Raw genomic sequence first — 10,278 nt, 5'->3', positions numbered from 1 at the left:
CACACACACACACACACACACACACACACACACACACACACACACACACACACACACACACACACACACTCCTCCTGCCCCCTGCTGTGCTCAAGCTGTTCCCCTGCCTGAAATAGCCTCCTCTGTGCCTTGCCATTCCCAGGCCTAGCCACCAACAAAACACTGTGTGTGCATTTTAATACAGAAATAATTAATGCATGCCCTTTGTAGAAAAATCGGACAATGCAGAGGGATATCAAAAATATGAAATTTCTCAACCAGAAATAACTACTGTTAGTCCCTTTGGTATATTTCTTTCCAGTCTTTTTTCTATATTTACTAACCTTCTTCTTTTTTTTTTTTTACCAAGGTCAGATCATCCCGTATATATTACTTCTATCTTGCTTTATTAGTTCTCGTTATAAACATTCTTTCTAAATATTGTCTTTGATGATTCCTAATTTTCATTCTATGACATACCATGATTATTTGGCTATTTCCCTACTGTTGAAAATTGTAGTTGTTTCCAAATTTTTGTTATTGTAAATAATCCTGCGATGAACATCTGTTTATAAATCCTCATGTGGCATCTCTGATTATTCTCATAGGTTAAAGTCTGAGAAGTGAAATTGTTAAATTAAGAGGCTGATTTTTTATACTTATTGTCTAATAATGTTCCAGTATTTGCACTCTGATCGGCAGTATAAGAACATTCCTGTCTTGCTCTATAATTGTCATAAGTTAAAATTTTGCTTATTTGAATGCAAAAAGGATCTATTGTTCATTTGCAAGCATTCGATTATTCATGAGGCAAAACCTTTTTAATATGTTTATTGATTTTTAGTTACATTCTTTTCTGTGGATTGACTGTTCATGCTCTCCCATTTTCCTATGTGGTTCTTACTGATTTGTGTGAGTTTATATGTTACGGATAAAAACCTTTTGTCTATGCTTATCATATTTTTGAAAAATTGTTTTCCACAAACTTTTGTTTTTTAATTCTGTATATGGTGCTTTTCTGTCATAATTCTTTTAAAAAAATCTTATATAGTTAAATATATCAATATTTCCTTTGTCATTTCTTCCATTGTATTTATATTTAGAACATCCAGTTAAATATTTACTTAAAATTTCCTCTTACTGGTTTTTATTATTTAAATTCGCTTCATAGACTATCTCAGTTTACAGTGTTAACTGGATTGTTCTTCCTCATATAGTCAAGCGGGATTCTCAATATTATCACATAATCCTGGCCATCTCACTGACATTACAAAGTCACATTTGCCATATTTTAAATGTTACAGAGCTGCGGTTCTCAACGTTGTGTACACACTGGAATCACCAGGTAAACTCTGAAAGCGACTGGTGCCTGGACCTCCTCCCAGGAGGTTCTGATTTTATTGTTACTGGGCACATCCTGGGGGTGGGGGAGGGGGGGGGGAGTCAAAGCTCCCCAGGTGATTCTAATGTACAATCAAGGTAACAACTGAAGGGTTTTAGGACTTGGCTCTCACCCAGGGCCAAGCATCACAATCACTTACAGAGTTTTAAGCAACTCTGCCCCACCCTGCAGATTTTTATTCAGTTCTCCTGGGCCGGGGTCTAGGTAAATGGATTTTTTTTTTTTTGAGATAGACTCTCACTCTTTTACCCGGGCTAGAGTGCTGTGGTGTCAGTCTAGCTCACAGCAACCTCAAACTCCTGGGCTCAAGCGATCCTCCTGCCTCAGCCTCCCAAGCAGCTGGGACGACAGGCACGCACCACCATGCCCGGCTAATTTTTCTATATATTTTTAGTTGTCCGATTAATTTCTTTCTATTTTTAGTAGAGACGGGGTCTCGCCCTTGCTCAGGCTGGTTTCGAACTCCTGAGCTCAAATAATCCTCCCGCCTCGGCCTCCCAGAGAGCTAGGATTACAGGCATGAGCCACCGCGCCTGGCCTTAGGTAAATGGATTTTTAAAATCCTCTCAAATAATTCTCAGTACTTCCCTGGTAGAGAGGCTGTTACAGGCTTCTCTATTCCAGTTCATTCATTTGGTTAACCTTGGGCTGTATCATCCTAATTTGATAATTGTGTGAATTTTAGTGTCTGATAAGGTTAGTGCCCCCTTACAACTCTTGGAAAATGTGTGGATATTTGCTTTTACCTGTTGTTGCTTCTACACCAATAGCTCTCAAACTTTCACCTATGGAGCTTGCCTAAAATATAAGGGCCCAAGACCGTCTGAACATGAGTCTGGGCTGTTTTCTTTATTATTTTCCAGGTGATTCTGAAACACACCGAAGTTTGTGAACCACTGTTCTAGAATCTAGATTATCCTCCTGGTGATTTTTTTGGTTAAAAAAGAATTTTATTGGGCTTTCGATTAGATTTGCATTAAGCTTCCGATGCAGCCTTCAAGGCTCAACTTAAGACTCTCCTTCTCTATAAGGACTTCTCTGGTTACTCCAGCCACACCGATCCCTCACGTCCCTAAACCCCTAAGTAACTAACAGCCAGCTATTAGGCTTGCAGTTCTTTGATGCAGTGGAGTTTGGTTCTACCGCCAGATTACAAGCACCTGGAGGGCAGGGGCTGGTGTCTCCTCCACAGTTTCCAACGTGGTGCTGGCTCATGGAAGGTGCTCAATAATGCTTACCTTCATAATTTCCACGAATTCATGAAGTTTATCAAAATCCTTGTCCATTATATCCTTTATCTAATGAAAAAGAAAGGCACAGCTTGACAAAGCACAGAGCACATTGTTAAAGTCAGTTGGGGTGTCTTTGGGGCATTTAAGCAAAAACAGCTACTCCTCGGACAGGACTAATAATGGCCTGTTGGAGCCACTTTCTTCCCGAGGGGTCTACGAAGGGACCAGGGTGCAGGCGCCATGACGTCCCCCCACCGCCAGCCCTGGCTGGGCTCAGATCTGGCTACCGCAAGGCTGGCGTGAGGAGCTCCGGCCACAGCTCCAATTATATCGTCTTGCTTGATTAATCCCTTTTTCCTGAGTGTGCTAAGGGTGGCTGCAGCGTAGAAACCAGAGAGTTCTTGCTCTGCAGCTCACGCAGGGGAAGTGAATAGGGAGGACGGAATCGGTCCCCGACAGCCCCGAATTCCAAGTCAGGTCCTCTCATCCAGCTTTATCACTAAGGTGACGTCACCCCGCCTCACCCATGAGATGCCTCCGGGAGTCCTGAGTCCCTCAGAATTCGGTTTAGGCATCAAACAAGCAAGAAATGAACACCCTAAGCTGCCCAACACTTCGCACTCAAGGCTTCAGGACGTTAGGACCGAGTTGGTTTGCTTGCTTTTTCCGTGCAACGGCAGATTTCCTTCACTGTTCAAGGTCAGGAACTACATTTTTCTTGAAACTGCACTTTTCCCCCATGTTACGCAAAGCCTCATCTTCTTACCTGTTTTATCTCCTCCATTTTTTCCTGGAGCTCTTCCCTCACCTCCCTGATTTCATTCTGCAGAAATAAAATGGGGAAGAGGAGGAGTAAAGAAATATCCTGGCCACCCAGAAGGGAAACCGTGGACAGGAGGAGAGGAAAGGAAAGATCCGCAGGCACCGTCAGAGAGGAGCAGAGAGACGCCTCCACCGGGGGAAGAACAGCTGCCGTGAAGACAGTGGGATGCGTGTTTCTCCCCCCAGGTTGCCCCAAAGGCCACTTCCCGTCCTTGACAGCCTGAAGCTACTCACGGGAGTGTCAGACAAACCCAAATTAAGGGTCATTCTAGAAAATAAATGGCCTGTAATCCTCGAAAATGTCAGTGTCCCAAAAGACAAAAAGACTGAGGAATTGCTCCAGGTTAAAGGAGAGTACAGAGACATGGCAATTAGAGGCCACATGTGACCCTGGCTTCTTTCCCGACCAGAAAAGGTTTTCATTTTGTTGTGAAGCACATTAGTGGGACAACGGATGCAGTTAGAATTATTTCAGGGCACAGACTGGTACGGCGTCTGTGTTCGTTTCCTCATTTTGATAATTATACTGTGGATATGTAAGAGCACGTTCCTGTTTCTAGGAAATACACACTGAATGAAGATGTGGGGAAAGCTAACTCGGAAACGGTTGAGACTGTGTATCCACTGCCTGGCTTCCCACACGCACCTTTAGCTCCTGTGTCACCCCGATTTTGTTGAACAGCCCTTCTTTTTTAACTCCTTTGTAGTCGTGTGTCTGTCGATGAAAACAGAAGCACAGAATATTGGAAACTGTCGCTGTGGGCGAGATTGCAGAGGCGGTGGAGCTCACCCCGGTGTCTGTTCCTCCTAGGGCCGGGCAGAGAGGAAAGCGGGGCCCACCTGTGCGGGAGTCGCCTCCAACCTTCTCCTTCCTCCTCGGGCTCCTTTCCGACTCCCCTCTGGGCCACTGGGCCTCGGCCCTCTCTGTGCCCTACCAACCTCGTTCCCACCTTGGGCCTCCGTGTGCACCCCGTCCTCTGCCTAGAGAGGCCCCCACGGTCTCTGCATGGCTGGTGTCTCGTCCCTCCACTCTCAGCTCAAAGGCAGGCCTTTCCTGGCCACCCACAGCTGCCACCCTGTCACCTCTCCCCATCTTAGTTCCCTGCAGAGCAGGTGACACTACTGAATTGTTGTTGTTCATTCATGCATCTGACTGTCACTAGTGTGAACTGTGGCAGCGAAGAGCTTCTCTCTCGGTGTATCCCCCAGCACCTGGGACAGGTCTTGGCCACCGGAAACAGCGAACGACCCCTGACTCCAGGTCACTTCTCCACGGATCTCAGGCCTGGCTGCTGGCATGGCCTCAAAAAAGCTTCTTAACTTGGTCGGCTTTGGCTTAAATTCCAGGCAAACTGCCTTGTAGTTCTTGCTCTGCAGAAAGACGAGGATTGGGGAGGACGTCATCGGCCCTTGCAAGAGGACCCCTCCCCACCCCGCCCCGCCTGTCCAGCGGAGCTCGTGCTCAGGCCCATAGACTGCCCAGCTCCCCGTCCTGACTCCCGACAGCTCAGGTCTTGTCGTGTCACCCTCCTCTCAAGGACACATGCCCGCCCACCGCGGGGGGCCGGCGGACAAGGCAGCGGGATGGGGCGAGGAGCGTGGGTCTGGGGCACGGACAGACTCCCGTTCTACTCTCAGCCGCCGCTTTACTAGCTGTGATTTGGGCAGGTCAGTGAGTCTCTCTGAGCCTCCGTTTCCTCGTCTGTGAAATGGGGGGGGACAACTCTATTTGTCTAATGAGGTTGTTGAGCCTCAGACGGGCCTGGGGCCGGCCGGGTGGGTCACGGGACAGTGAGGAGCGGGGGAGGGGACGGCAGTGCTCCTCGTCCCAGAGGGAGTTGCGGAGGCCTCTGCCTCCCCTCGGCGGCCAGGACCAACCCTGCAGCCCTTCCAGGCTGAGAGGCCACTTTACACTCAGAATCGAGAAAGAAAAGCCGAAGACCCGATGGAGGCTTCTCTGACCCCACCCCGACCCCGGCCCTCCGCAGTAGCAGCCACAGAGGCTGTGGCGATGCTTCTCCTTTACCACGTTAGTTTTCTTCGGTTCCGCCCTCTTGGCCGACATGATGGAGGAGGCCAGAGTGTTCTTCAACTTCCCAGCCTCCCCACGACAGCCCCAGGCCAGGCCACTGTCCTAGGCAACTAGGGCCAAGGCAAGGGCAAGATGACCCACCCCTCTTTGTGCGGGGAGCAGCTGAGGTCACAATGCCCAGGGCCCAGGACCCGGAGTGTCACCGCAGCTTTCCTGAGATGGGGGCTCAGGCCAAGTTCCAAAGCCACGTGTCTCCCTCCTGTAACAGGGAGAGGGCTGCCCTGGAAAACCCACGCTGCGAGGACGCGGCCTGTCGCAGCCGAAGCACAAGACACGCGTCGGGACGCAGTGGCTCCTTCCACAGCGGGGCCAGCCTTGGACTGGGAGGGACGCCCGCCCTGCACGGCGAGCTCCTCCTCCGGGCCCAGCCCCGCGCCCGGCCTGTGCGCGCCTGACGTGAGCAGACCCTGAGCAGACCCGCTCGGGCCTGAGGCTACCTCGGCCGGGATCGCCGCAGTCTGTCTGGTGCAACGTGGGCGCGCGTCCTGACCCGGGGCTCTCTGTCGCGTGTGGGGAGGTCGCCAGCCTCGGCAGGATGACCTCTGATGCTCTGGCCTCCCGCTGCCCTGTCCCCTCTCCCCTAGTCTCTCCCCCTACTCTCTCCTCCTGTTCTCCTCTCATCCGGCAAGAGGGCGACGGTGCTAAGCGAGAAGCCGTGGTGGAGGAGAAAAGATGCTGAAGGAAAGGTCGCTCTGAAGGCAGCGCGATTTGTGCTTAAAGTGAGGAGTCAAAGGAACGTAGCATACTATGGGACCAAAACTCACCGGAAATCGGGCTGGTGAGGCTGATTTCTCTTGTATCCCCGGGCATTCCTCTTCCGTCTTCCCTCTTCCCTCTTGTTCCCATTACTAGCTGCCACAGAAAAGTCCAGCTTGGGCATTCTGAGGACGCCCAGCACAGGAGTGCGGGGACCGATGGCCACACCTGCAGTGGTCACGCCCGCCCTCCTGTCGCGCGGCCTGCGTGGGCCTGCCCTTCCCGGGGGCCAGAGCACGGAAACTTCCTCTGCAGCCGCTTGCAGCATTTCTGACCTGTTTCCTGGGTGGCAGTTCCCAGCCCCTGAGCTGGTGCCGCCGCGGATCTTGTTCCGTCACAACCAAAGGCGGCTGTGTCTGTCACCCTGCGAGCTCCACAGGCCTCTCGTTCTCCACTTGCCAGCAAGGGGCTGGGACTTGGGGTTCCTTCCACCACTCAGTTCGGTCCTCCCAGGTCCGCTGGCTGCGTGGCAGGAAGGCCCTTTCCCCACAGGTTCCCAGAGACCCTTGGCAGGGCCGAAGGAACCTCGGTGACAATGACCGACTTCATCTCAACACCAGCTCCTGCCTCTCGCTGCGGCTTGATAGCCTCGGGGGCCTGCGGCAACCTTGCCTTCGTGCAACTGGACCGCTGCTAAACGAGCCGCCTCCTGGCCAAGCCCAGGCCCGTGTGTTGGGAAAGTGGGTCTAAAAGAAATCAAGGCCTCAACGTGAAACTGCTTTATAAAGTGAAAAAAGTATTCATCTATATGGTGTCATCGTTTGGACAGAAATTTAACAACAGACCCACAGCTCTGGACTCCGAGCGCTAAGTACTCATGTTCCCAGACACGCACGGCATTGTTACCAATACGCTCCGGAAGGTCCGGGGAAATCCATTTGGCGAACCTGAACTGTGAGTCTCCCGCTCTTCCCTTCTCCTCCGAGGACATCCTGCAGCTGCCCGGGGCAGCGGCCGGAGGAGCGTCGCGGCGTCGGATGCTGCTGTGGTGCGATTTGGCTCCGCGGGAGCCGCAGCGCAGCCCTGCCCAGAGAACGCCGGGTGCCCTTTTCCGAATCCCTTTCCACGGCAAAGCGCGTTTCTCCTCGGGCAAGGAGCGGGAAGCCCATCAGAGTGTGGGGGGAGTATTTACAGCAGACAGAAGACGCCATGCCCCTTTCTCGCAGTGGATGTCGTTTGGGTCCTGGTTCCTTCAGTTTCATGAAGGCCATGTTGTGGGGGCAGAGTCTCGGGGGAGTTAAAAAGTGGCCTCAGGCCTTTGAGTTTGGCCTTTGTGACTCCCGGGGGGACAAGGAAGGCCAGGCCCAGCCGCTACCCTGGAGAGTCCCAGAGAGCGCGAAGAGAATGTCGCGTGTGCCTAGGGCCGGGTTAACCACTGGGGCCGGCGTTCTGCAGCCTTCTGGGGAGGGCGGAACGTTGCATGAGGTGCCGGAATCGCCACGCCGCCGTCTCCAGGCAACTTGGTCGTGGTTCACGTCTGTGACCCAGAGGACTTGCTCGCAGGACGCCCTGGCCGCTCACGTCCCGACGTCCTGCAGTGTCCGGGTGGCTGCCCTCGGCACAGAGGCTGCCTGGTTCCAGCCCCAGGAGAACCTCGTCCACACGTTTGAGAGATTTCGTGTGATCGGTAACTGCGTGGTCCTGCTTGACTGACTTACAGACTCCTTAGAAAGCTGTGCTGTGCGCAGATACCTTCTATCGTTGACACACGGAGTGCTCTGCAACTTCTGATCCTTTCTGTAACAGTGTATCGGACCTTGGCTCGAATCAAAATCCTGTCATACTGTTTCTTTGGAAAACCTATATCTAGGTTATGTTGATATCACATGAACTTTTGATACCTCTATTTCAGGAACAAAACGTAAGAAAAAAAGGAAACCTACACAGGACACCTGAACTGGGATTAAATCTCCCAGCAAATGTGAACTGGTAGAGTTAGGGTTAGGGTTAGGGGTTAGGGGTTAGGGGTTAGGGATAGGGACCCACCTCTTTGTCACCTCAATGGCTAGTAGGCTGGGACATTGAGACAGAGAGCATAATAATGTCTGTCCAAGGCCGTTCAGTACAATAGCACCAGGGTGTCCCAGTCCCATTCTGCGGAAGCCTTGCAAACCTCCCTCCCCCCACAGGCTCCGCCCCTCCCGCAGGCACCGGAGCGTGGGTCTGCTCTGAAGCTGCTTCTGTGCTCTGGGTCCTCCGGGGAGCCCTGGGGCCCAAACAAGTGGCCTCAACTTTGCCAGCCCCTTCCTGCGGCTTGGGCCCTGCTACTGTCCTCTTGGCTGAGAAGTCATAACCTGCTTCAGATCAGCCTTTGTGTCTAGCCCCGTGAAGCCACCTGAACTTGGCCCCGGCCTGAAGACACCTACTGTTGCGCCCCACCTACCAGACAGGCACAACTCAGATCATACGGAGGCTTCTGGAACCTGGAGACAGCTGGCTGCTGGCTGCCCTCCTGTGGGCTCAGCCTGGTCACTGACTTTTTCACACCTGATTTGCCTCCTTTTGAACATCCTGCCCCTGAGGCCATTAGCACTCAGAGCTGAGTCGATGTGAAGATGGGCCCAGAAGGTGTGACTCTTCTTTCCTTGGTGGGGGTTCCCGGGCTGGCTGCAGACAGCATCTCTGACCCGGAGCGGTGGGTGGCCATAAAAGCAACGGTGCTCGTAGATCCAAGAGTCATGTGGGGAGCACAGGTCCAGCTGCCGGAGAAGGCTGTTTGAGTGGGTCTCCAGAGGAGCAGCAGGCAGATTCCGAGAGCCACTGTGGAGAGGGCGAGGGGAGAAGGGAGGGAACAGGTCCCAGCACGGGCGTGGCCAGCCGGGGAGGTTCTCGCGGGTGACCGAGTGTGCGTGGAGGAAATCTGAGTGCATTCAAAGACTAAGAATTAGGCAGTTTCCAAAGGGTTTGCTGTTCCTTCTTGTTATATCTCTGCACTGTATACGGGGCTGTGGATGTTTTCTTCTGCTGGCAAAGAGCCCTGGCATTGCCTTCGTAAATGGGCTGGTTTTCGGGAACTTGGATTCAATGGATTCTGTGTTCCTCTCACATTTAATGCTGAAATAGTCAGCTGCTCTGATTTAGTTTAGGTTTAACAAAGCTAAAGAACATATATCCAGATCCACTGTGATATGCTCAATATAAAATTGGTTTTTGCAGTCGAATGCTCTGCCACTGAGCTACACCTCCTAAAATTGGTTTTCGTTCAGCTCTGAGTCCCACCACGAAGAAACCCTCTTTGCTCCTGAGTGAGCGGGGGCACCGGCTCCCAGGGGCGGCCGAATCGGAACCAGCAGGTCTCGGATGTGGTTCTGGATGTTGTTGCTGGAAGCTCAGAGTCCAGCCTCCTTCTCCAGCCCTCCCAGCCACTAAACCAGCCTCCCGTGGATTCCTCCGCAGCTAAGAGCGTCACCGAGGGAGCCGCCGGTGTCCCGGTGATTGCAGATCTCTGGGGACTCCCAGCCGTGACCCATGACGACACTTCCTATGGGAATGCTGAGGACATCCATGTGGTGACGTCTCACGGATTCTTGGGGTTGGTAATTCAGACTAGTGGCCATGAGGAAAAGGGGTCTGATGCCTTTCTATTTACGTTCCTTCTGATTTTCTTGTTTTCACAAGTGCTCTCACTGGGCTGGTTTTCTGCGGCCAAACACAGGGCAGGCACTCTTTACTGCATCGAGACACCCAGGGTGGCCTCCTCCTCACCGACGCTTGATGTCACCTCACTCTGCAGGCTCCCGCAGAGCGCGCTCTCCCAGCGCCCGGCCGCTACGCGCTGCGAGGGGCCCCGGGAGACTCAGCAGCCAGCCCGGGCCCAGCCTGCTTCCTTCAGCCCCCGCTCCTCCCACCATGTGGCTCTGAGGGGCTCCTGGGCCATGTGACACCAGCACTCTGAGAAGAACCTCTGGGGCCCTGGGCTGCAACTTGGAGCTGAGGAAGAGGCGCACGCGACGTGGTCCTCTGGGTGGCAACACTCCTGTGACAGCTGCCCTCTC

The sequence above is a fragment of the Propithecus coquereli genome, unplaced genomic scaffold (genome assembly GCF_000956105.1).
Source record: "Propithecus coquereli isolate 6110/MARCELLA unplaced genomic scaffold, Pcoq_1.0 Scaffold246, whole genome shotgun sequence".
Lineage (NCBI taxonomy): Eukaryota > Metazoa > Chordata > Mammalia > Primates > Indriidae > Propithecus > Propithecus coquereli.
This window is presented reverse-complemented; position numbering follows the sequence as displayed.